Raw genomic sequence first — 23,505 nt, 5'->3', positions numbered from 1 at the left:
TAAAACTTACTCAGCCAGACTGACCCTCCGCCTTTTCTAACTTGTGAAAGACAAGTTTGTAGACCCCCTTCCTCACACACGCACACATTTTTATCACTGCCAACTAATTTTTTTTCAGAATTGAGATCAAGGCTTAAAGAAAACTATTTCAAAGCATTGACTTGGTTGTCTTTAAGCCACTTTCAAACTACTGTAGGAAGTCAGAAAATCCAATTTGTACAAAACTTCAGACTTCTTGTCTTGAGATATTGCTTTTATATTTCTACCTTTCTCCTCGTGATAGGCTACTATTTTTCTTTCACCTTGCAGCAAAACACCCACACAACATGATGCTGCCACCTTAAAGAAAATAAGGCATGACACAGTTTTTAAAAGTCCTATTTTGAATAAATATGTGCAACTGAACCGATAACGCCACTCATGTTACATTACCAGCTTTCATGTAAACTATGAAGCTCAAAGGAAGTGAAGTATTACGCAATATTTTCACTAAGAACTTGCAAAGTGTCCGAAGCAGGAATTGATTCACTTTCACCGCACCCCACACAGCTGCGATTTTAACGCTATGACATTCAGATGAAACGCCCTTATTTCGCCATAAATACAGTCAGCATATTCAGTATAACATTCCGACTTAGAACTTTAAGGTTTTAATTTTGATAACGCATTGCAATCCAAAGAAAACTTACAGAACGAAGCAACTTCCTCATATGATGTTTAAGAGAGTCAACAAGCGCGCGAAGAGCAGACAGAGACGCCAAGCAGGATGAAGGAGCAGCTCTGATTTGCTATAGGGACACCTAGAGGCTGAATGTATTAACATGTGCAGATATAAATCCTTCAGAGATGGCTCAATTTTTATGCTGTTCAGAGCCATCACTTCAGTATTCCTGTTTTCCCTCTGATTTACAATCACTACCTGCTCTTTCATAAAATACACACTGAAATGATGAAAAGAAAGCATGTGAAATGTTAAAATGTAGTCAACCAAATTAAAGGAAGCTACATAAATATCAGTGGCCCACACATAAGTGGACTTTAATTGAAAAAGGGTTATTTTATGTGTATTTCTAATAGAGTTTAATGGTGCATTAACAGTCAGACAATTAGCTGCTCCATTGATCCTCATATAGAGGGAGATCTAGCAAGTCCTGTCTTGTTTAAAGCAAGGTGGGTGAACCAGAAACAAATTTCTGCTTTCTCTGCAGCACTGCCCTCTTAAAGGTGGGATTAAATTGTCTTAGAAGAGCAACATGTTTTTATCAATATCAACAGCATCCCAGTGAAGTGGCATTGATTTCTAACGGTGCCTGAAGAGCAACTGATGTATCCGAGGACACCAAGCTCTTGAGATCACATCTTGTACTTGTTACATTTTGAGTAGTACATATTTTTATTGGTGTATTAGTCTCTGTCATTGTTTATATTTTTGCCATATTTACACGCTTTTATCTTTGAACACCATGCCATAAAAAAGCGAAAAACACACACCGGTAAACAAACGTCGCAAAAAGGCACATTAGATGTGTCTGCTTGCTTCTGATTTCGTCTAACAACAACAGAAGCACTGTACAGTGAGAAAGCAAATTTATCTCAAGGTGAATCCACTCCGGAGGCCCGTTAAAACAATCGCACTCTCATCAATCAGCATTCTCCTGTCTCTCTGACATACTGCACAACTACACAATTGATGCAAGCTTGGCAACACACAACAATAGGCTACACACACATGCCCAGAGCTGCCATGCATGCTAAGGGAAGTCATTCATTCTGTGGGCATGCATTATAAATACGTCTATGAATAAATTCCAAGCTGAGTGCATTCTTCATTGGCAGTTTTTTTTTATTTATTTTTTTTTATACCAACCCCCTGAACGTTTGATCAAATCTTGCTTTCCTCACTGCAGCTATCCAACTACCCTTTCTTTTCCATTAATCCCTCTAATATTTGCCATTTTTTCTCCTTTTTTTTCCCTCTTTTGCACTTTTCTGTCATTACGTTTACTTATTATCTTTTTGTCAAGCTCAGATACTGTTGGGATTCACCTTTCATTTTCAGTTATTCTGTTTATTGTTTGAACTGCATTCTTTTTAACTTGAATATTTTTGAAAGGCTGATGGGAGAAGTAGCAAAACAAAGGAGATAAACGCCATGACAGATATTTTGCAATTTTACAAATAGAGGACTATTGTAGAATTTTAAACCAGCAATTAGTGAGCAGGTTAAGTACTAAACTACTTACAAATTATTTGGTTATGGATTGCAAGCATTCTTTTTGCAAAAGGCATGAAATGCTCTCTTCCACAGATTGTTTTCTTTTTTACTATTATTGTTTTTAATTACTCACATATGTAGATCCCAGAGTTACCAATTAGACGAAATAAACAAGCAGATTTTCAAGGAAAGTTTCTAAAATATCTAATGGAATGCTTCTATAAACAAAAAAAATATATTTTCTTATTAAGTCACAAAGTGTAAACATCATTAAACTTCAAAGAAGAGCTGGAGTAAGCTGTTACAGAATGTATTTATGTTATAAATAAAATAAATGGATTCCCTCTTGATTTCTGCTGCCTGGAAATGAATGCAAGTCAAATAAATCTAATCTTGCCAATTAACCCAACATGCATGTGCTTGGATGGAGCACAAATACCTGCTAAAAAAACTTAAGCAGGCGTAGAAAAAAAATAAAATAAACACACAGAAATGGATATGAGGCCAGTACCTTTTTTGCTGCAAGGCAACAGCAACATTCAGATATCTTCCCAGAGCTGCTTTCGTGACCAAAACTGTGACCCTTCAGTGTATTATGCTTTTCACGTTACACAGTCCAAAAGTTCAACAAAGCTACATGGAAGTTAAACAGTAATTTGCGCTTTAACAAGTTGGGTAAAATGTGAAGTAATGCCAGATAACAAAACAACTTCCATGATGAAGCATAATTAGTTAACGTAGAGTGTGTCAAGATCTGTGACCCCTTTATGATCACAATGGCCAATTCATTTCAAAGGATCATAAGAAGTTAAATCAACACATTTACTAAAAATTTGGTGGTGCAATAAATGTAGAAAATAGACTTGCTTTTCTTTAACCTGCCTACGTTTTGTCTTAGTGCTTAGATTTGACTTTAATAGGAAAGCTTTTCATGTTTAAATAACACAAGTTAGTCTCCTTGAGATGTAGTTGCGTTATTTTTATTGTTTTTAGATTGCTGCTTGGAGTCAACTAGAAATCAGCAGTGATTCATTAAAGTTGTTTTTGATTTTTCAAGGTGGCAATTTGTCCAATTGTAATGGCAAAAAGAACATTTTTTCCTAAATTTCCCCCATTCCATGCTTGAATTATGTCACAACATCTACTTATGTTGAAGAGGGCTTAAACCTGGGTAATTTGAAGGGTGAAAACATAATAAAAAGCATAGATGGAAAATGTTTTGAAAGAAAAGCAATTCTTCTATGAAGTGAAACCTTTTCCTGCCATGCATTTTTCTCTTGCTTTTAACTTTGTCAGTCATAATCTTCTCTGCTTTGTGCCTCTAATAACCTACATTCTTTACTATCTGAGTCAGGAGGCCAGTTCCTGACTTCCAAGAAAATAGCAAGGCAGTCATTGGCCACAAATACCTGTGTTAGCCGCCTTAGAGAAGACACCAATGCCCTGTAATTTTTCTCTTAAATGACCAACTGCTTTTAGGGGCTGCAACAAGAAACTACTGCTCTTGGCTCCTGGATTTTATTTTCTCGTCAAGGTCTTTCTGCTGTGAGGGGAGCTTGTTTGTCCTGAGTTCAATTTAATACTCCTTATCAGTGGATACATGTGTCGCAGTATTACTCCTCTGACACATGGCAGAAAACACCTGTTATTTGGCTAGATAATGAGAAAGAAAGAGGGAGATGCAGTGGACCGACATGCAAATTTAAGCGTTAACTCCCTCCTGTGCACTCTCTCTCCCTCTAATGCTCCCTATCATTAGCTCAATTCCATCATGTCATTTCACTTCCACATCTCCTTTTCTTTCTTCTCTAAAGTGCTTTTTCTTTGTCTCTCTTTCATTCACTTTTATCTGCCTTAGCCTTACGTCCCAGAAGTCTTTTTCTTCTCCTGGCTCACTTTGCCCTCAGCTTTATTTCACTTAACTCAACCTGTCTGCTCATTTCTCCGTGCCTTTTGGGACTCAAATTCATGCAACAGTTTTACTTTACGCATTGATTTTTTATTTTATTTTTTTTTCTGAATGGTGGACTTGGTAAGTAAACCAACATTATTTGTTGGTTTACTTTACCCGACCTGTTGTCAGCCCCTTTAAGTTTGCTGGTGTTGATGAATTTGCAGGAACTGGGGCTAAATTGGACACTTTCCATTTTTGTCTGCCAATGATGATGTCCCATTTTCTTATATTAATCTACAAGATACAAGAGCATTGGAGGGCATTAACAAGTGCTGATGTAACCTGATGCCCAGGCCAAAGTGCAGGAAAACAGCACAGTAAAGTGTTTCTTCTTGCAGGGAGAATTCCTTCTTAGAGCTCAAGAAATCTTGAAATGGAAAGATGTAGGAAATTAAATGAGTACATTTAGACTAGTGCTTCAAAGAATCACTTGGAACTTAATTGTCACTTAATTTACAGTAAAACATTGGGAAGATGGTTCATTTTTGGCATACTGGTTAAGTGCACTTAGTGTTGTGGCCATCTATACAAATGCCATACTTTGTAAAAATGACAAATCAAATACTTAAACTTGCTGTTCATATTTTCCATCTGTCCTGAGGGTCTGGCTGATGAATGGATGGGCAGATGGTGCAATAAAGGAGCAGATCTAAAATGTTCATATGGGTTTATTCTAGAAGTCTCTCATGTGAGAAATGAATGTTTCTGCTGGTGCGTGTTACGAAGATTTGCATCACATAGCTCAAACAGATACTCAGTTATCTGAGGATGAGGGAGAAAAAAGAAAAAAAAAAAAAGAAAAGCTAGAACGGAATTGACCTGCCAGAAAATGGCTGGAAGGCTTCGAGAGAGAGATGCTGTGGGCCCTGCCAGGTGCTGAGAGGGATGTTGCAGATGGTGCCTGGAGATGCCACAGGGGAGGAGATTTCTGAACTCCCTGCAGTGCCTATAAACTGGGGCTTGTCATGGGGGAATGAAGGGAAACTTTTCTGATTTATTTTGGACAGGGTCAGCATTACATTTGAGGTTCATGTTCCTGCAACAATCTGCAACAACTGCCCGCCAAACTGAAATGCAACAGTAAAATCACTCAAATGAGATGGGTGACAGATTAAAATATCAATATTAATCTTTCTTTATCACAAAGCTGCAAATGAAGAAAGTATTTGTCAGTATATCAAACTAGAGCAGCTTTTGGACACCACCAGAGGCGAGAGGCCAACACTTCTGCAATGCAGGTCAGCAAACTTTTGGATGGCAGTGATTTGAAGAGTAAAAAAAAAAAGGAAAACCAAAACAAGCTAAACATGCAGCACAGTTTTGAACTAAAGCAGAATTGTTTTTATCCCATACAGGTTTGGACTAGCTCAGCACCCAGTTTGATTTGCCAGAGGAAAAAGTTTGTGTAGATGTCATCAGGTTCATGCAATGTGCTGAAAGACCAAATCAGCCAGTTTAATTTCTATTTCGAGGTCCAGCTGTTAACTGGGCGATGTCCAAGATAAGGATGTAAGTTTACCTCTAGGGCAGAATGGGGAGAGATGGCCACATTGGACCGTAGCATGAGGAAAATCTTTTTCAAATACAATAGCAGTGCAACTTGGACAATGTTTGTGTCAGTGAAATAAAATGTACAGTTCTGTTCATTTGGAGGGTTTTTTTTGTCTCCAATGTACTATTTTGCAAAAATATTTTTGGTAACATGAAATTAATAAGCTGTCCAGGGTTGTGTTGGTTTACAAATTTAGCCTGCTAACCCTGAGTCACAGTCTTACTGTGAGCTTATTTGTGATTAAATTTCAAAAGTTAGGATGTAGTTAAGGCCTTTTTGTATAACTTATTTGATTTAAATATTTCATTTATTTAATTGAATGTAAAAATACTTTATTGATTCCAAATGGAAAAAAAAATTTAAAAAAAGAGAAACTTTTGTTGTAACTCATATTACACAGTTTTCTTGAAAGAGCTGTAAATGCTGAGTGGGAAAAAAAATCTCCTGTCATAACAATGTTTAGAAGATACAAAACTCCATTTCCAATAAAGTTGATTTTGTGTAAAACTAAATAAAAACACAATGCGATGATTTGTAAATCCTAACCCATATTCAATGAAATACACTACAAACACAAGATATTTAATGTTCAAATTTAATGTTTAAACATTGAGTTATTTGGATTTTGATGCTTGCAACATGTCAGAAAGAAAAATTGGAACAGCATGTTTACAACTGTCTTACATCACCTTTCATTTTAACAACACTCAATAAGTGTTTGGGAACTGATAACTAAGCTTTGCACGTGGAATTTTTTTTCCCCTTCCTGCTTGATCAATAACTTCAGCTGCTTAACAATCCAGTGTCCTTATTGTTGTATTTTGGACATCATAATCAGGCATTCACTTCTTCTAGTTGGCAGAAAAAAAAAGAAAAAAACAGCTGGAAGACCACTCAAAATCAGAACTAAAAGAGAGGTTCAATATAAAAGCATGGAGAGCCCAAGTGACATTGTCCTTCCAGTTAATCAATAATTGTCAGGTTTGACAACATTGTAATGCACTGATGGATGCCCATCGATAATTTGCATGGGTTTGAGTTAAACCTCTCCCTCCAAGCAGAACGATATAAAGAGCTTTATTATGGAACATTGTCTACTAGATCTACTAACAATGTCTATGAAAACAAAAAGGTTTGAAAGACTAGATTATTTTACACCTCTTTATGATAATTCCCCATTAACAAACACGCTATAAACTCCCCCACGCCTGATGACATCACAATGTGGCCACTTCTTTTTCCAAAGAGAGGGTCTGAGAGAGGCCGATGGACCGACTAACAGATCAAATAAGCTGTACCTCAGCCAAATGCACAGTAATTTTAGGCCTGAACAGTTTGTGAATTTAATAGAATATTATTTATTGTTTTTGTTGACTAATTTTCTTCAAGTCCTGTTAGATACAGCAATCATGTACCATTGATAACAATGAAAGGCTGCTTGTATGGAACATTATTTCTTTTAGCTGTTACTGGAACAGTTTTGAACTCTAAAAGAAATGAACACCAGTCCATTCCCTTTGCCAGATGTGACCACACCAGGGTAGCTCTCCAAAGAAATGACCTCGAAACCAGATTAAACAAAAAATCTGCCAAACACTGCTATTTAGTATGGAAGTGGGGATGTCAAAATGTGGATCCAAGCAATCAGTCCAGTTCACTGAGAGGCAACATGACAAGAACTAGACTAAGAGTTAGATGGTGCCCAATCAATTCATCTAAGGCTGTTTTCTGGGTTTAGACCTGCTTTACATAAAAAAGTCTTCCTTATCTTGGAGTTCTTTCATTCTCTTCACCAAACTTCCCCTGACATTGAGAGAAACATTTAGAACTCCAAAACTTTGAGTTGGCCTTTCAGTGAGAAAGATACATGTAGATTTCAATAAAGTTAAATCTTTAATCAGCTGGCAGGGGGCTGTTCATTCTCAATTCCTCACAGGATTTCCCTTATATTTTTTTCAGCTTGTTTTTATTGTTTTTCTTTAATCTCCTAAGTGTAATAATTTTGACAAGAGTTAATATAATTCTTCAATCACAATTAGTGCCAATATTGTGATTGTGAATTGGATGTTCTAGTAGAACATCCAATTAAACTCACTAACACAGATTAATTGCAGCTAAAATAGATTTGAGGCTGGCAAGAAAAATGTTTAAAATGCAATTTATATTGATATGTGAGCATTTTCAAATAATAATAAAAAAATATATATTTTCAGGAAGGTATCCCAATTTCTCCATGTGACTGTAGTCTTATGAGTAAAATGATATTCTTTATGTCTTGCCATTTCATTATGAATAAACGTAATAGTAACAGTAGATATTTCATTTAGGCAAATCATCATCATTCATTTAAAGAATTCAGCTCAGTATCAGTTTAAAGATCTTGTCCTCACATCAGCCCGGTCACTGTATTTGTGTGTTTTCTGTCGTGCTCTTTCCTTTTTCATACCTTCTACAGTCCTCAAAGCACCATTGATCTTTTTCTCCCTTGGCTGCTCAGTCTCTTGGGTTTCTCTGTTGTCTAAACACACAGACCAACAGAAACTCTGACAAAGAATCAATCAGTTTAATGAATGAACTGTCTTAAATTTCTCTGTTGCAATTTCTCTCAAAGACTATTTGCAGAAGCCCTGTAGTTACATTTTGTCCTTTTTCTCTTTTTTTAAACATATCCTTTTATCCTTTGAATCCAACAAATGCATCACTGATGAATTCCAAAAGGCTTCAATTAATTTTTTTTTAGACTGTCTGCCTTTACTTCTGGAATATTTCACTACAAGCCATAATATTTCAGAGTTTTAGAAGTTCATTAGGTGCATGCATGAGGAGAAAGACATTGATTTTGTCTTTCAAATCATGACTGTTGATGTGCATCAGCAAAAGCTGATGTAGGAGTTTTTCTTACCGTAATTGTCTTTGAACAAGAGTTCCAACCATCCTTTCAATAAATTTTTTATTGAATACAATCTAAGGTAATTTTTCAGGACTAAAATCAAGTTAACATAGGATCTATTAATTATCTTTGAGAAGTTCACTCAAATAATTAACCTTCTGTCATGAAGTGTGGTGAAGAAAACATTGAGAACCCAGGTAGGAATGAAGAAGTGATGATTTAATGGTGAAAATACAAGTCCAGAAAGTCCAAAACTAAGCAGCAGGCTAAGGCTCAACACTGGTAACAACTGGAACACAAATGGACGGCAAGACAAAAACAACAGACTGCTACAACCGATCGACAAGGACCTAACGGGGAACAAGGAACACAGGCGGGGTTAAATACACAGAGGGTAATCACGAAACGAGACACACCTGGGAACAATCAAGGGGCGGACAGGACAACACAGAGACTCAAGACACATAAATCCAAAATAAACACAGAAAAAACTCAACACAACACAGAAAAATCCCAATCCCGACAGCTTCAACAGTATGATAAAAGCATCACGATGTTGCATAATTTCAAAAGCTCGCTCAGAGATACTGTTAGATATCCTAGACATTTTTTTTTTGCTACACAATCTGGACTGTTATTGCTAAGTGTTCAGATTGAACAGATCGTCTCAACGTTGTAACCTATTTTCATGGGGTGAAACTGAGGTAACACCTTAGGTGTCAGTGACAGTGCAACCGCACTTGCAGTGTTAACAGCAGGCTCCTTTCATCTTTGGCAGTATAAAGGACAACCATTAAAAACAGCCCAATTCTGTCATCGCATTTTATTACAGTTAGAAATAAATTCAAAATAGAAATATTAAAGCAAAACTAAATGTGTTTTAATTTAGTCTTGGCAGTCTGAATGAGTTCATGTTTATGATTCAACAAAGGCGTCAGATGTTTTCTGGATTCCTTTTGATTTAATCTTGTATTTAGTTGTAGGACAGATAAATGGATTTCCTGGGACGGTAAGTTGTGTCTGTGCCATTAGCACATTGAGCAGCATTGATTGACAGCGATAAGACACTCCTCTTGGCTCTGATTGGTTGTTTGTGGTTGGAAGTGCTGTATTTCTTCAAATTGCAAAAGCAGCTCAGTGAAGAGGTGGAGGAGATTGATCTTATCACAGATTGTCTCATATTACATTGTCACAACATTCCAACAATTTCAACAAATATGTAAAAAAAACAACAAAAGAAACGCCACATTTTTTGTAAAAGTTAAATACTGTAGCTTTAAGATTGAGCTCATCCATACCTATGACATATTGCAGACTCAACTCAGAAATACTGCAAAGTTTCCAAGGCTAACTAGTGAGTACACTTAAAATGGGAAACTGAGTGGAGCAGATAAAGGTCTTGTCTTGCAATAATTTTTATTTCTTCTCTAAAACTACAAAACGTTTGAATTGCCTTTGCAAGGCACTTTATGTTTTTCTGCTGCCATACTTGCTCAGGAAATGCAAAGTTTGGGTCAAGCAAAAGGTGGAAGAAAAGCAGAATTTCTTGGAAATCAAGAGATGAAATGATTGCATGACAACATTTCAATTCTGCTTTGCAGGAAGATTTTCTTTGTGTCCTTGAGGAATATATAAAACTTTAAAAGCTTTTGAGCAGAGGTCCAGGTCAAGCAGGGACATTAATCCTCCCTGCTGTTTTTGCTGTTATAGGGCTGGTCATGTGTACTTACTTTTGCAGATAAAGGTAATGGGATACATATAGATTTTTTGTTAGCCAAACTCAACCCTGTATATGGCAATCAATATTTCACAGGCATTTTGCACTGTGCCCTTGTTAGTATATTATTACATCTCTCTCTCTCTCTCCACCTAAATAAGGAACATTCTTTGAGTTAAGAGCTTTTTGGAGCGTGTTTTTTTCTTTGCTGCAGACATGAACAAAAGTGAAATGCACATAAAATAATTTAAGACCAACTGACTCATCTTGAACAGGATTTTGAAGTCTTGTTTTCTGTAGTAAAATTTCCAATGTTTGTTTTTTTACTCAACGCCAGTGATAGTGATTTAACATGTGTAAGAGCAGAGCTGGTGGGAAGAGTGTGCACAAATTGAGAGGCTGATAGGAATGCACCTTCTTGTTTTGTTTACAGACTGTTTCTCAGAATGGCTGTAAAGACGTCTGACATGAGAGAGATGAGGTTGTGCTTCTCCATGTTTGTGACCAAGTATTTGTGAGTTGTGGAGGAGGGACAAGCATTAAGTGGTAGCTCCTGTCTGGATTAAAAATGAACAGGAAGCAAGCAATACATAGCAAATACGGTCAATAAATTCACCATCATGCTTTGAAGAGACACATACCAGATCACCCTCATGTACTCTGCCTGATGAGGAGATAAGGGATATGCTGGAGGACCACTGCAGAGTGGCCATGCAAATCTAGAGAGGGCAAGGAGCAGCAGAAGGAGGAGAGGAGGAAAACCACCAGGGTCTGGATAATAAGTCACCTAGAGTGTGACTCGAAGTACTTGGAAAAGCATCCAAAACAATCCAACAATTACAATTTTCATTTGTTTGTCAGACACTGCTCGCTTTGTCTTTGAATTCTATTAAGTCAATGTCTAACGAAATGCTTTTAGATTGTACTGCATTCTTGGTTTTGTATGTCTTTGGCATATTGTGATTGGCCTGTTAATCATTTGTCTTGTTTGAATATTATTTCTAATTCTCTGGGGTGAAACATAAAAAGAACCACAATTTTAGTGTTTGGATAAACCAAAAGTTAGTAAGTATGTGCAAAATAACAATAATAATAAAAAAAAAAAACTGAACTTGTAAAGTATTTAATCTGTTATGAAAGACTTTGTTCCTCTGTGAATTGTTTTAATACGATTGATTAAACGACACCTTGCAGGGATACTTTGAATAGGTCAGCATAGATACTTTGCATAGAAGAATTTGTTCAGCTTCTAAAGCAGCGACACAGCCACCTGTTGGCTCACCAGTTGCCAACAGATATGGCCACTAAAATAGTCCAAACATAAGAACGATAGACCTTATGGCTTACTTAAAATGGATTTTAAAACTCCCAATCATCAGTGGCTATGAATACCAAAATGTCTCGACCTAGTTCACTTTTTCCCTGCAGTGTTTAAGAGTGAAATGTATTATTTACCACTGCTGAGAGGAAGACACGATCAAACCTTTTACATGCTATAAATTTGTTTCAGTACAGTCATCCACACACTGATTGATGTGTTTTGATTACTTGAAGAGCAGCTGGACTTCCAGAAAGGAATGTTAAATTGAAGATTTAACACAGCGCAGTGCATTAAAAGGAAGTAAATTGATTCCTAAAGTGTGTTTTATGACAAGTGCCTGCTGTTTAAGTTGATGCTATTTTGGAAGGATTGTAAAGAAAATAAACTGCAAAACAACAACAACAAAAAAAACAACAACCAACTTTCTAATTTCAGTTAAACATTCACTTCATTTATATAAGAAGGAGTGTGTAGAACGAACTGCGGCTTGAGGGGTTTAGTGATAAATATTTTAACATTGATGAGGAAGCACAAAAACATAGCCTTCCAATTAAAAAAAAAAAGAAATCTCTGGGAAACACAAGCTGAAAATGTCAGTAAGTGGATTGTAATGTGTGTGAAAGGCAACCTGCCAGGTGATGCAATTAAGGAGAAATTTCTTCACCAAGAACAAAGAAGAAACCAACTCTCTTTTTTTATTTTTTGTGGACAAGCTTGGTTTCAGTCTGACCAAATGCAAACTAAATCTACTTTGTCAACATAGAGTGCCTAAGCTCTCCCAAAGACAGTATAAAGTGCCTTGCTGAACCATTAACGTCCCTTAAACTTTATCATGACAGATTCCTACAAATAGTTACAAATGTAGTATTTTATCAAGAACCTTTTTTTCTTAATACATCTGAAGAATGTGGCATAAGACATGTATTTAGCTCCCTTTACGTTTCTACACATAAATTCCTGTGCAATAGTCTTCAGTTGTCATTGAAAGTCGTGTCCATGTTATTTGAAGAACATTAGTGTAAAACAACATCATGAATGCCAAGGAATACATTAGAAAAGCTCGAAAGCGTAAATTGAGAGATTGGTTAAAGTGAATCTGGCCTTGATGGAAAAAAATGGCAAAACAAATGTTGAAAAATGCCGTGATAATTGTGGTAGGAGCATGATGTTACTGGATTATTGTTCTTTAGAAGAATTTATGTTTAAGAACAGACCATCCAAAGTCTAGACCTAAATTCATGTGCCAAGACTTTGCTGATGCTTTACCATCAATCATTAGTGGTGTGCTATCACATAAGGTCTCAATAAAATACATTGAAGTATGTGGTTGTAATGAGCCAAAATGGGAATATAATGTAGACGCATGAAAATATAAGCACAACACTGTTTACTCGTTCTATAAATAACTAATCTAATAAGACCAGTTGGCAAATTAGATCAACTCGGAGCAAAGAATCCACTTTAATATTGAACGTTTGTGCTATATGATGATGTACATTTGGTATCAAGACCCTTCATCTTTTTTTTCTGCTTATTACTGAACATCACGTGAATGAATTCACTGCATATATTAAAATGTTCATATCTGTACCATTCATTAAAGGCTTTTCTGATGAGTTTATCAAACATCTACTGGCTTTAGTTTACATAATTGCATCTGTCTAACTGAGGTATATTTAACCACATCTACATTTAAGATAACATTCATGAGACGCCTGCTTTCATAAAATCAACATCATGACTGGTGGTGCTCTCAGTATGACAAAGCTTTACAATGTTGCTGTCATCAACCTGTGTGGACAAATGCATTTAAAATTTGGAGGGTTGATTTCCTGAAGCAACTGAAACAAAACCTATGTGATCAGACATATTTACAAAATGTAATGTATAAAGAACAGAAACAGTACATTTGACATGAATTTATTGGAGACGTAGGTTGGGTGAAGCATTGATTCTTAGGCTTGTTTGTACAAAAAGATGACTTCTGGAGCAATTGGATTGTTTATCAGTACAGGGAACATATTGATCAAGTTGGGGAGATTGAAAATCTATTATTTTCTGAGACCTGGATGCACACAGTCTAAAAAAAAGGATGCACAAAAAAATATTCTCCAGAGGGGAGAATTTCAGTCAAATATATTGGAAACCTGGAGCAGTTCAGGGTGACCTTGCCAAGTAACTCCAGTCTTGCGGTTAGATGGTCAATACAGATGATGATAGACCTTGAGGGTGTAACATTTTGGCGTTGTCATTCAAAATTTTTCAGCTGCCTGCCAGCCAGTGATTTGCTGGATTCTCGTTAGTTAAAGAGAAATACAACGCCACAGGCAAAAATAAATAAGTAAACTACAACTGAATGCTCATTTTTAAGTTTTAGTCTTTCTTTGTTCAAACAGAGCTTTAACTGGAGATAAAGTTGCACAGAGAAAAATAAATAGTTTGGTTTATTTGAAAAGAACATGCATGTGAGATTATTTTCATGTCTCTGTCCAGTTGTGCAGTTTGCTCATTAAACACTGCTGGAACATTGACTCCCCACAGTCGTACACAGAAAATGATGATTTTCCAGCACTTTATAATTTATTTGGGGTTTCGCATCACTGTAAGGCTCTTAACTTGATATGCACCTTCACCATTGATCAAGAGGGCAATAAGTGGAGGATCATTACACCACTGGGAAAGTGAAAAATAGAAGAAGAGAATATTTGCTGTCTTCATACTCAAAATGCAGGGGGAAAAAATACAAAGGCAATATAGAGCAATGGAGGAAAAATATGCAATATCCAAGAATAATTTGCAAAGTTGAAAGCATGAGGCATCACAACTGTCAAAACACCATACATATTATGTTGCAATTGGGTAGCTTCTGAGATGGAAAAAGAATATATACAAATAGTTCACCTTCATAATATTTTTATTTATTTTTTTGCCTTTCTCTCTACAGATTCACAATTTTCTCACCCGCACGGAAAGTATTCACTCCCCCGTTTGAAAATTGGCCATATAAAACCTGCATGCCAGAGTGGAAGGGGTCAAAAGATAACAGGGGCCAGATTTGCATGTATCAGACTGAAAGGAGCGCCTCTGAAAGAAAGTAAAAATGGAAAGTAAGCAAGAAGGCAGAAAACTGAAATGGAAAGTCTTGATAATACTCTGCACAATGGGTGTGTGCATGTGTATGTGGTCCAAGGGATAATGATATTGGTTGGTGGTTGGAAGTCTCCTCTGGAGTGCGTAGTTTCTTCACCCTGGAAACAAATTATGTCACGGGGAACCTCTAATGCTAGTCATAATGAGATATCATATCCTGGATATGATATATATATGAACCTGAACCCTTCACAGCTGAGGAAGAAACCAGGTGGATTTTTGTCTCTGAAAAGTAATAATACTGCTAGAAGAAAAGACACTGAAAGGCTACAATTACGTGGAACTTGTAAGACATAAGCAAACTTTAAAGAATGAGATATGATGGGAAACAGGCAGGCAGGCAGGTGCCCTTAATACTCTCACAGCCCACGGTTTTGGCAGTTTCACAGAAAAAACTAACAATATGATTATACCACTGACACGCATGTCATATTACAGGAGAAGCTTGCCAGCGCTGACTGATTTTATAGTTTATTGTTCAGTCTGTGAAGATATTCACTGAGCTGAATGTTTAAACAATTACCTGTGGGCTGTCTTTTACTCAGGTAGGCGTGTGTCAGGCTCCATTGTCCTATTTTGTTAATGAGCCTTTTTAATTATAGCTTCACTGTTTCATTGTGTCCATTAGAAAGTGGATTAATCAAGATATACCCAGGAGACTGTGCAGAGCTTCGTAATCCGGCAGCAACTTATATATGGCTCATATTTGAATCAAAAGGCAAGCAGTTGATATAACCCATTAAAAATTCTTATATAAATTTCCTTTCTTCTTATTATCAATTAAATTAACGTGCAATTGATGTGTATTTGCTTCGGTTGAAAAAAAAAATAATAAAGGCATTTGTATTTTTTAGATACCACTGTGCAAAGGTAAATCATATTTATCTTTAGTTGAACATAATTATGGTATTATATGAGCATCTGTACAACAATATGGCTATGCTTAGCATCCAGTGTCACACTGTCCAAAAATGCAATCTACAATAGCTTAGGGAGTCTTTATGCAAATTTACCAGGCAAGCATGCAGTACATTGGAAGCACACAAGCTCATTCAGAAATACACCTGAAATGGATCTTTTTACAATGCCAGAAAAGCAATCAGCACTTCAACAGCAAAAATTACATTACTACATAAACACTTTGTCTCAATACAGTGCAGTGGAAAAGTGTTTGCCTCCTTGTGGATTTCTTCAGCATTTTTTTTTTATCAAAATCACCAAACAAATGTCAAGATCCAATGTGAAATAGATAACCAGAAATGCATTTTTCTATAATAACATCACTGGTAAGATAATAAAAAAAAAAGACTTTGATGGTTAAATTATGAATTAACTGTGATTACTCAAATGTTTTTAATGCTGGGATCAACTTAACTTGCCAAAAGCAGCCCTGATTATTGCCAGACCTGTAGTCAAGAAATATTTTACATAAAAAATTGTATGATAATATTAAACAGGATACAATATTTTAATAAAGCAACACATCAATGCCCCTCCATAGATATTTCAGAACAGACGAGAAGCAAAATTTCTCACTTCTATCAAAGTGGAACAAGTAACAAAGCCAGACCGATGGCACCAGACTCCAGTGAATCACAGTGAGAGTCATTTTTCACTAATTGAGAAATAATAAACCTTGTTGAACCCTCACAAGTGTCTTGTCAACCAAACTTACTCTGAGTGCATTAATTGCCTCAATTAATGTCACTGTTCAAGAAAAGACTCCCGAAAAGTAGGAAAACCTTCCCTAACCAACCTCGCCCACCGAAAGTCTATTCCAGACTCCCCCAAATAAATGTGGACACCAAAGAATACTTGAAGGTGAAGAACATACTGTTTCCTGGAGTTGATGGTTTTATGAAAAAAAATAAGTATTTCCGCAGACGTTGAGTTTGTCTGGGAGCCCGTGTGCAATTCTGTTATCAGTTCAGAGTATTAAACTAACATGGCCACATATTTGTAACAATGATAAACCCAGGAAAATGAAGCTATCATGGCAAAACCTATTGAACATAAGCAGGGAAATAATCAAAACACAAATGCAAAAAAAAAAAAAAAAAAAAAAAAATCCAAACACCCAAAGGACCTTCACATCTAAATCCCATTGAGGTGCTGGACCATGGCCGTAAGCAGACAATTCATGATTAAACATTCAGCAGTGTTACTGGATTGGACCCAAAAATGTGGGTCAACATTCCTCTACTGTGATGTAAAAATCCATTGCCAGTTACAGCAAATGCTTCCCAGCAGTTGTTGCTGCCAAGGGTGGCACAGCCAATTTTTTAGGTTTATGGGGCAATAACCTTTCCCCATATAACCAAGTTTGTTGGTTTGGATAGCTTTTGTAATTGTCATTTAAAACAGTATTATTCTTACAGATATTAAAATTTGCTTAATGATCTGAACAATTATGTGTGACATAAAATAATTAAGAAAAGCAACAGCTACATTTTTGCAACAGCACTTTGGATTCCTTGAACAACTTTTGCCTGCATTATTTTTTTCAAAGGTTTTCCAGGTCTTTCAAAGCAAATGTCTCCTTTCAGTTTACTTATAGCTCATCCAAACTTTGCTTTGAGGCATCTCTGACAATACAGCAGCAAATCATTCATCACAGAATGTTTCAGAGTGCTTCTTTGCTAAGTAACAGCAGATAACCCCCAGATTTTGTACACTTAAAGCAATGATGAATAGATTGATTTTATGTTCTGTAAACGTGTTTCAAAAATAGGGGTCTGACTTTGTGCATGAGTCAAATGCAACGATTTTTCCACGGTGCCTTGCAGATATGACTCTCAGGGGAATGCTGGCACAAAAGCACAAACATGGATTAATTCAAACAAAGAAAACAAAAAGGGAAGCTGTGAGTATTTTATAAACTGGATCATCGCAAACAGATTGTTTGGCTGAAGCACTCCACTGGACGCACAAAGCGAATGGGGATGGGGCGAGTTAAGCAGACTGAAATGAGACCGAGACCTGGCCACTTTTAAAATCCCATCTGAGGCCCAGCCAAGCAGTCATGACATCAAATTAGCATTTACAGCAAGGAGCAATTACGGGGAGAAAAAAGCTAACTGTGCCTAACGTTCTGCAACCATACGTACCTTAAAATTGTGAAAAGTCATCTCTTTGTGTCACAAAAGGCTTTATGGCCACAATTGCTTAACTTTCCCTACACATTCGCAGTCTCTCCCGGCCACCCCCTCCTTCTTTCTCACAATCAGAATCATGCATTATTTAATTTATCACCACTTGCATCACTTGCACAGCCTCTTGCTGTGACATCAGTTTTATAACTGTAGAGCACAGCTTATTGCAACAAACTAAGGTCTACGACAGGGGTGGTAAACTGGAAACAATGTGGCCGAATGAGAGGCAAACGGATAGAAGAGGGTAAGAAATTCATTTTATGCACTAAGCACCACTAAACCAGCGCTCCTTATTCACAAGCCTTCTTTCTACTCCCTTATGCATTTGGAACAATATGAGGTCACTCTCCCTTAGACACTAAGCCATTCAAATTCTGCTTCATGTCCCTGGATGCTTTTGTCTGTCCTCTGCTGAGACAGCACGTAGATCTCCATGAGGGAACGGCGGAGTATTAAAAAAGTATTAAAAAAGCGACCGAGAGGGAATTGGAAGTGATAAGAAATTAAAGTTTACATACAGCATGCCCATCCTTGAGGGATTAGCAAAGATGGGGATGGCATTCCAGAGGCGGACGTCTAAATTTGTGCGAGGATAAAGTACACCAAAGAGCAGGGTTTCTTTATAATCCAGGAATACACTTCTCTTTCTTCCCACTCAAAGAATATATTTAGAAAAGTGCATGAGTTTAAAAGAGACTTCGAGCCAAAGTGTAATTGCTTAAACTTAAATCCTAGTTAACAGAAAATCAACACAGATAAGAAAGAAACTGTGACCAACGTGTTCATGCTTGTTTTGTTTTTTTTCACCATTTGTCACCTAATGGATACAAACCTCAATGTGTTTTATTGACATGTTACGTGAAGAACGAAAAAAAAAGTAGGACACATTTACTGTGAGTGAATGAAAAATTATACATGGTTTTCACAGTCTTTTCAGAATAAAAAAGTATTTCCTTTCACTCCTCTTTACTACAATACCCCCACACAAAATACAATGTAACCAATTGCCTTCAGAAATTGCATAATTTGTGTAAGTAAATTTATTCTATGAAGGATCAAAGCATTGTTAAGTTCTAAACAATAATGCATCCTTTGTTGCTGTTATCGAAACATTTGAATATTTTTGGAATGCTGGTTATTCACATTTTTTTGAGGTTATAAACAATATCATAAGCTTTGAACATCACACAGAGCTTTGCTCAATTCCATCTGAAAATTAAAAGAGTGTGGGACAACTGTATACCTACTGAAAGGTAGGCTGGCACATGGTAACTCTGCAGGAGCTGCAAATAACCTCCACTCTAGGTGAGAAAATGTGTCAGCAGGACAACTATTAGTTGTGTACTCTACAAATTGGCTCTGTATGGAAGAGTGCCAGAAGGTAAGTCATTTTTTTCTTCTTTTTTTTTTTTTTTTCTCACCAAAACGATAAGAAGTCCAGCAGTTGCCACAAGCCACAGCACACACAGATAAGCTTGATCAGAAGATGAATGGAGCTCCAGTAAATCTAGAGCAACTATGACTAAAAGGCCATAAAATTATGTTTCCGTATTTGAGGAATGGGCAAATAAATAAATAAATAAATAAATATAGAAATCAGTGTCTAGATATGCAAAGCTGGCAGAGACAAAACCAAAACGATTTGTAGTTGTAATTGCAGCAAAACCTGTTCTACAAAGCACAGACTCAGGTGGGCCAGAATGTTCAACACTTTTTAGATTTTTATTGTAGCAAATAATAATGAAAAATGTTTCGTTTCGTTTTACTTCCAATTTGCAACCATGCACCACTTTGTCTCACATTACATAGGTTCCAAAAAATGTGATACAGCTGAAGAGATACACAGAGCTCTTCAAAGTACTTTACTTAGATCAGTCTTCTTGAAATCATGTGTGGAATGCGTAAAAATTTTGGTGGAATGTTTATTTTTTTCATCACAAAAATATATTCTCATTAAAAGATTAGCTTCCCAGCTCTACAAATAATAAATTGGAAATGGTAATTTAAGGTTAGTTAACTAGTCTCTCCTTAAAGACAATTCCTCTCCTCTTTCAAGCCCAGAGTTTAGACTCAGTCTATTAGCACGCATCTAAGCTTACAGTGTTTACAAGGGCAAAATCTGATGTGTTTGGCAATTTACATGCTGTTCACACTTTGAACCTTTGCATATTTATGAGCATATTTTCTTGTGTCAGCTCTCAATGAGCACTTCTAGGCAAAGTTATGACTCACCTTAGTGCATGGCAATTGGCACATTTCAAATTTAAAAATCACCATTGCAGAAGTTAGCCGGAGAAGCTCCAGTTATGTCTTGGATTTGAAAAATGTCTGAACGAGCCTTTACAAAACTCTCAACTTATTGGAGCCGGTAACAATTATGCAGTCTAAGGCTGATTTTTACTTTAAAGAAAAGAGATCCTTTCGACTCCTGCAATGTCATTGCTGTAGCTTGACACCTTTGACTAACTCATCTTGTATTCAGAAATCTATGAATATGGAAACTAGCCCCAGCTCACTCCTCAGTCATTTGCCTGTAGCACATATCCCCACTGCATATATAAGTCAGCCTGATCACACTTTCTTTTCTGTGTCCAAGAGGCATGACCTACACGACTCTGTGTCTGATTGGCTGACAGCCTTACCTTAACCTAACCAGTCTCACTCATCACACTTAATTCCCTGGCCCTTTTGCATCTCTGCCAAAGTCACTCATCACTTTCGCTGCATGGTTGGAGAAACAAGTCCTGTCAGCACTTTTCGAAGTGGACGCTTGTTTGTGTGTGTGCGTGCGTGTGTTTGTGTGTGTGTGTATTGGCGTGCACAAGCGAATGCACTACTCAGTCTTTCTGCAAAATGTCTCAGAGTGCAGGGAAGACTTTGTTCTGGCCAATTAACATTTGCTGGGAAGCTTTTTCTTTCAACAAAAACATGATGGCTTGTTGTCAGCTTGAGTATGGAGTAAACAGTCTGGACTCTTGTCCCGGCTCTCTGACCGCTTCTCAATTGTACATTGAGATTTTTCTTTTTCACTCTGCAGTGAAAAAGAAAAACCGTGTAGCTTTTAGCTACATTCACTTTACAAACGTTTTCAAAACAATAGATCTTTTTCAATCCATTGCACATCACAAAAATACAGTATGTTAGAACAAAGATTCATTTATTATTTGTAAAAGGAAATAGTGTTCCATTTCCCTTCCAATTTATATTTAAACACTGTTTTGTGCTATGTCTGTCAAAAGCTTAATAAAAAGAGAGGTTTGTGGAATTGATATAAAATTAACTTTGGCCCTAACTGCATTCTTTACATAACTGATTATGAATTGAGCCTGTTTGCGTTATAACATCACAAGGCATGGCATGTATCTTGAATTGGCAGCATATATATTTTAGGAATAAAATCGGATGCTTTCTACTATAAAAGCTTTATTTTAAGTGCTTATTTATTGTTATATTTGCTTGTCATTTTATAACAAAACCTTGAAAACTTCCCTCTGACATAAAACTTTGAGATCCATCTCATGATTTCAATTTAAAGTTATTTAATAACATGCTTAAACTTTGCATGCATACCTATGTTTTGCTGCTTTAACATTAAAGTCTATTCTTTAAAAAACAGATATGAGACCTCCTCACATAACAAATAGATGCTGGTAAGTGAAACTGAGGATAAAACAAACATTTTTAAACGCTAAATCCACATTTACCTTTCTTAGCTTCAAATGTTCCCTCATAACATTCCTAGAAGTCTTTGCATAGAAGTCATTTGTTATATTCTGTCTGTTTCCTCATTGATATCATAATGGCACATTATTCATCTATGCAGTCAGCCAGATTACAGATTGTAATTGCTTCCTTTTAGCTTTTTTTCCTGCCTCTACCACATCTTTTTCTTTTCATTTCCTCTTTATCAGCCTCCTTTCTGTCTAATCACCTGAATGAACAGACTTAACATTTGGTTGTTAATTTCTTTGCAAGAAAAAAAAGAAACAAAAACAAAACAACAAAGCAGTGTTTTGCTGTTAACCACGGTCTCGTTGTTGATGCCTTGAAAATATTATGCTCTGTTTAATTCTGCTTTAAACCCACGACCTTGATGGCCTCAGTAATACTGCTCCTCTGGCCCTATGGTCTGTCTCTGCTGAGGAGCCAAATGTGACCACTGGTGACCTTTTAAATCTCACTTTTCCAAAACGCAATTCAGGAGATTTACAACATCTGTCAAATCCTGCCTTTTCTCACCAGGGATTCAGCTCTAGTCCTTGTCCAAGGCCCAGTCCTTCCCCTACTTACACACCCGGCCACCTCATCTTCCTGTCCTCTGCAATTCACCCATTATATCACAATTGTCCCCTTCCTGAATTCCTGCAAGACGCCTTAGTGCTGACAACAATATAAAGGATCTGACAGGAACTGTATCCCATCCCTCCAGGCAATGCTTCAACCTTATATTTTAGCTTTGCTCTCTGTACTTAATAGGTGCTAAGCATCCCCTTCCCTGTGGCGATGGTGCTATCACTGAGCTCTGTTTCTGTCTCCTGGGACCTCGGTGGTGAAATGATCTCCCTGTCAGCTGCGAGACAGCCGAATCATACCTTATCATCTATTGGTTAATGAAAACCTCAAGCCACAGCTCACCCCCACTCATATCCAGCTTCCCTTCTCCTCTCTTTTATGATTCATATTATGTCTGTTTTCCTGACAATTTCTTTTTGTGTTGGATAATGTTTTTATTGCCCCCAATGTCAACGTCAAAGTCAATATAGTCAATTTAGTCAATTTAAAATCAGCAAACCGAAGCAAACCAATGAATATATATTACTAAAATAAATTTAAGAAAGATTAAAGGGGCATTATTATGTATTTTCCAGGCACATAGCGCCATTTTATAGTATCGTTAAGTAACTACCTTAACTTCAATTGTTATCAAGATGCAATGTGTATCAAATATGACTTAAAATAAATTTTACATCCTGATTTAATCCATGAAAATTGAACCTCTGTTTCTTTAAAAACTCCTGCTCTCTCTGGAACTCCACCTTCGGAAGGTCATCACGACTGCTCTCCTCTGTTAACCCTTTAACAACAATTTAACCAGCGTTTCACTGAGAAGTAACTTCTATGATTACCTCAGCAGATGCACAGTTTCACCAGGTGTTTGCTAATTGCTGCTGGCGAGCTGACGGAGCTGATTGAAGCTTGCAAACAACAGCTCTGAGGAGAAGGTTGTGATAGGTCCAACTAGGCATTATGGACAATTGGACAGTTGCCAAGGAAGATTGAAGTATTACTGAAGAATCAAACCATCACTCAGGTATGTTTTGTGAAAGGGGAATAACATTATAACATAATGTAAAGCTCAAAAAAGTCATTTTATATGATCCCTTTAAAAAACTGAATAAAAACAACCTATCCATCCATCCATTTATTTTCTAACACCTTTGTCCCTAGTGGGGTTGGGTGGGTGCTGGTGCCGATCTCCAGCTGAGATAAAAACAACCTGATAGTGAATAGTGATGAAATAAAAAACAAAAAAATAAACAAACACACAAAAAAA

At 36.7% G+C, this 23,505-nt stretch overlaps 1 protein-coding gene across 3 annotated transcripts in view; it reads right to left on the bottom strand.

Moving 5' to 3' along the window:
- The window catches only part of tpk1 (thiamin pyrophosphokinase 1), a 94,813-nt gene that overhangs the window by 68,457 nt on the left and 2,851 nt on the right, over positions 1–23,505 (bottom strand). For 2 of the 3 annotated variants that reach the window (XM_044105318.1, XM_044105317.1), the window contains exon 1: positions 690–800. The exons of the other annotated variant lie outside the window; for it this stretch is intronic. The gene's annotated coding sequence lies outside the window, so the exon portion shown is untranslated. Of the gene's footprint in view, positions 1–689; positions 801–23,505 lie in introns of those variants that run through there. 3 annotated transcript variants of the gene reach the window in all.

This window comes from Gambusia affinis, linkage group LG21, assembly GCF_019740435.1.
Source record: "Gambusia affinis linkage group LG21, SWU_Gaff_1.0, whole genome shotgun sequence".
NCBI classification, from domain to species: Eukaryota; Metazoa; Chordata; class Actinopteri; order Cyprinodontiformes; family Poeciliidae; genus Gambusia; species Gambusia affinis.
This window is presented reverse-complemented; position numbering and strand designations above follow the sequence as displayed.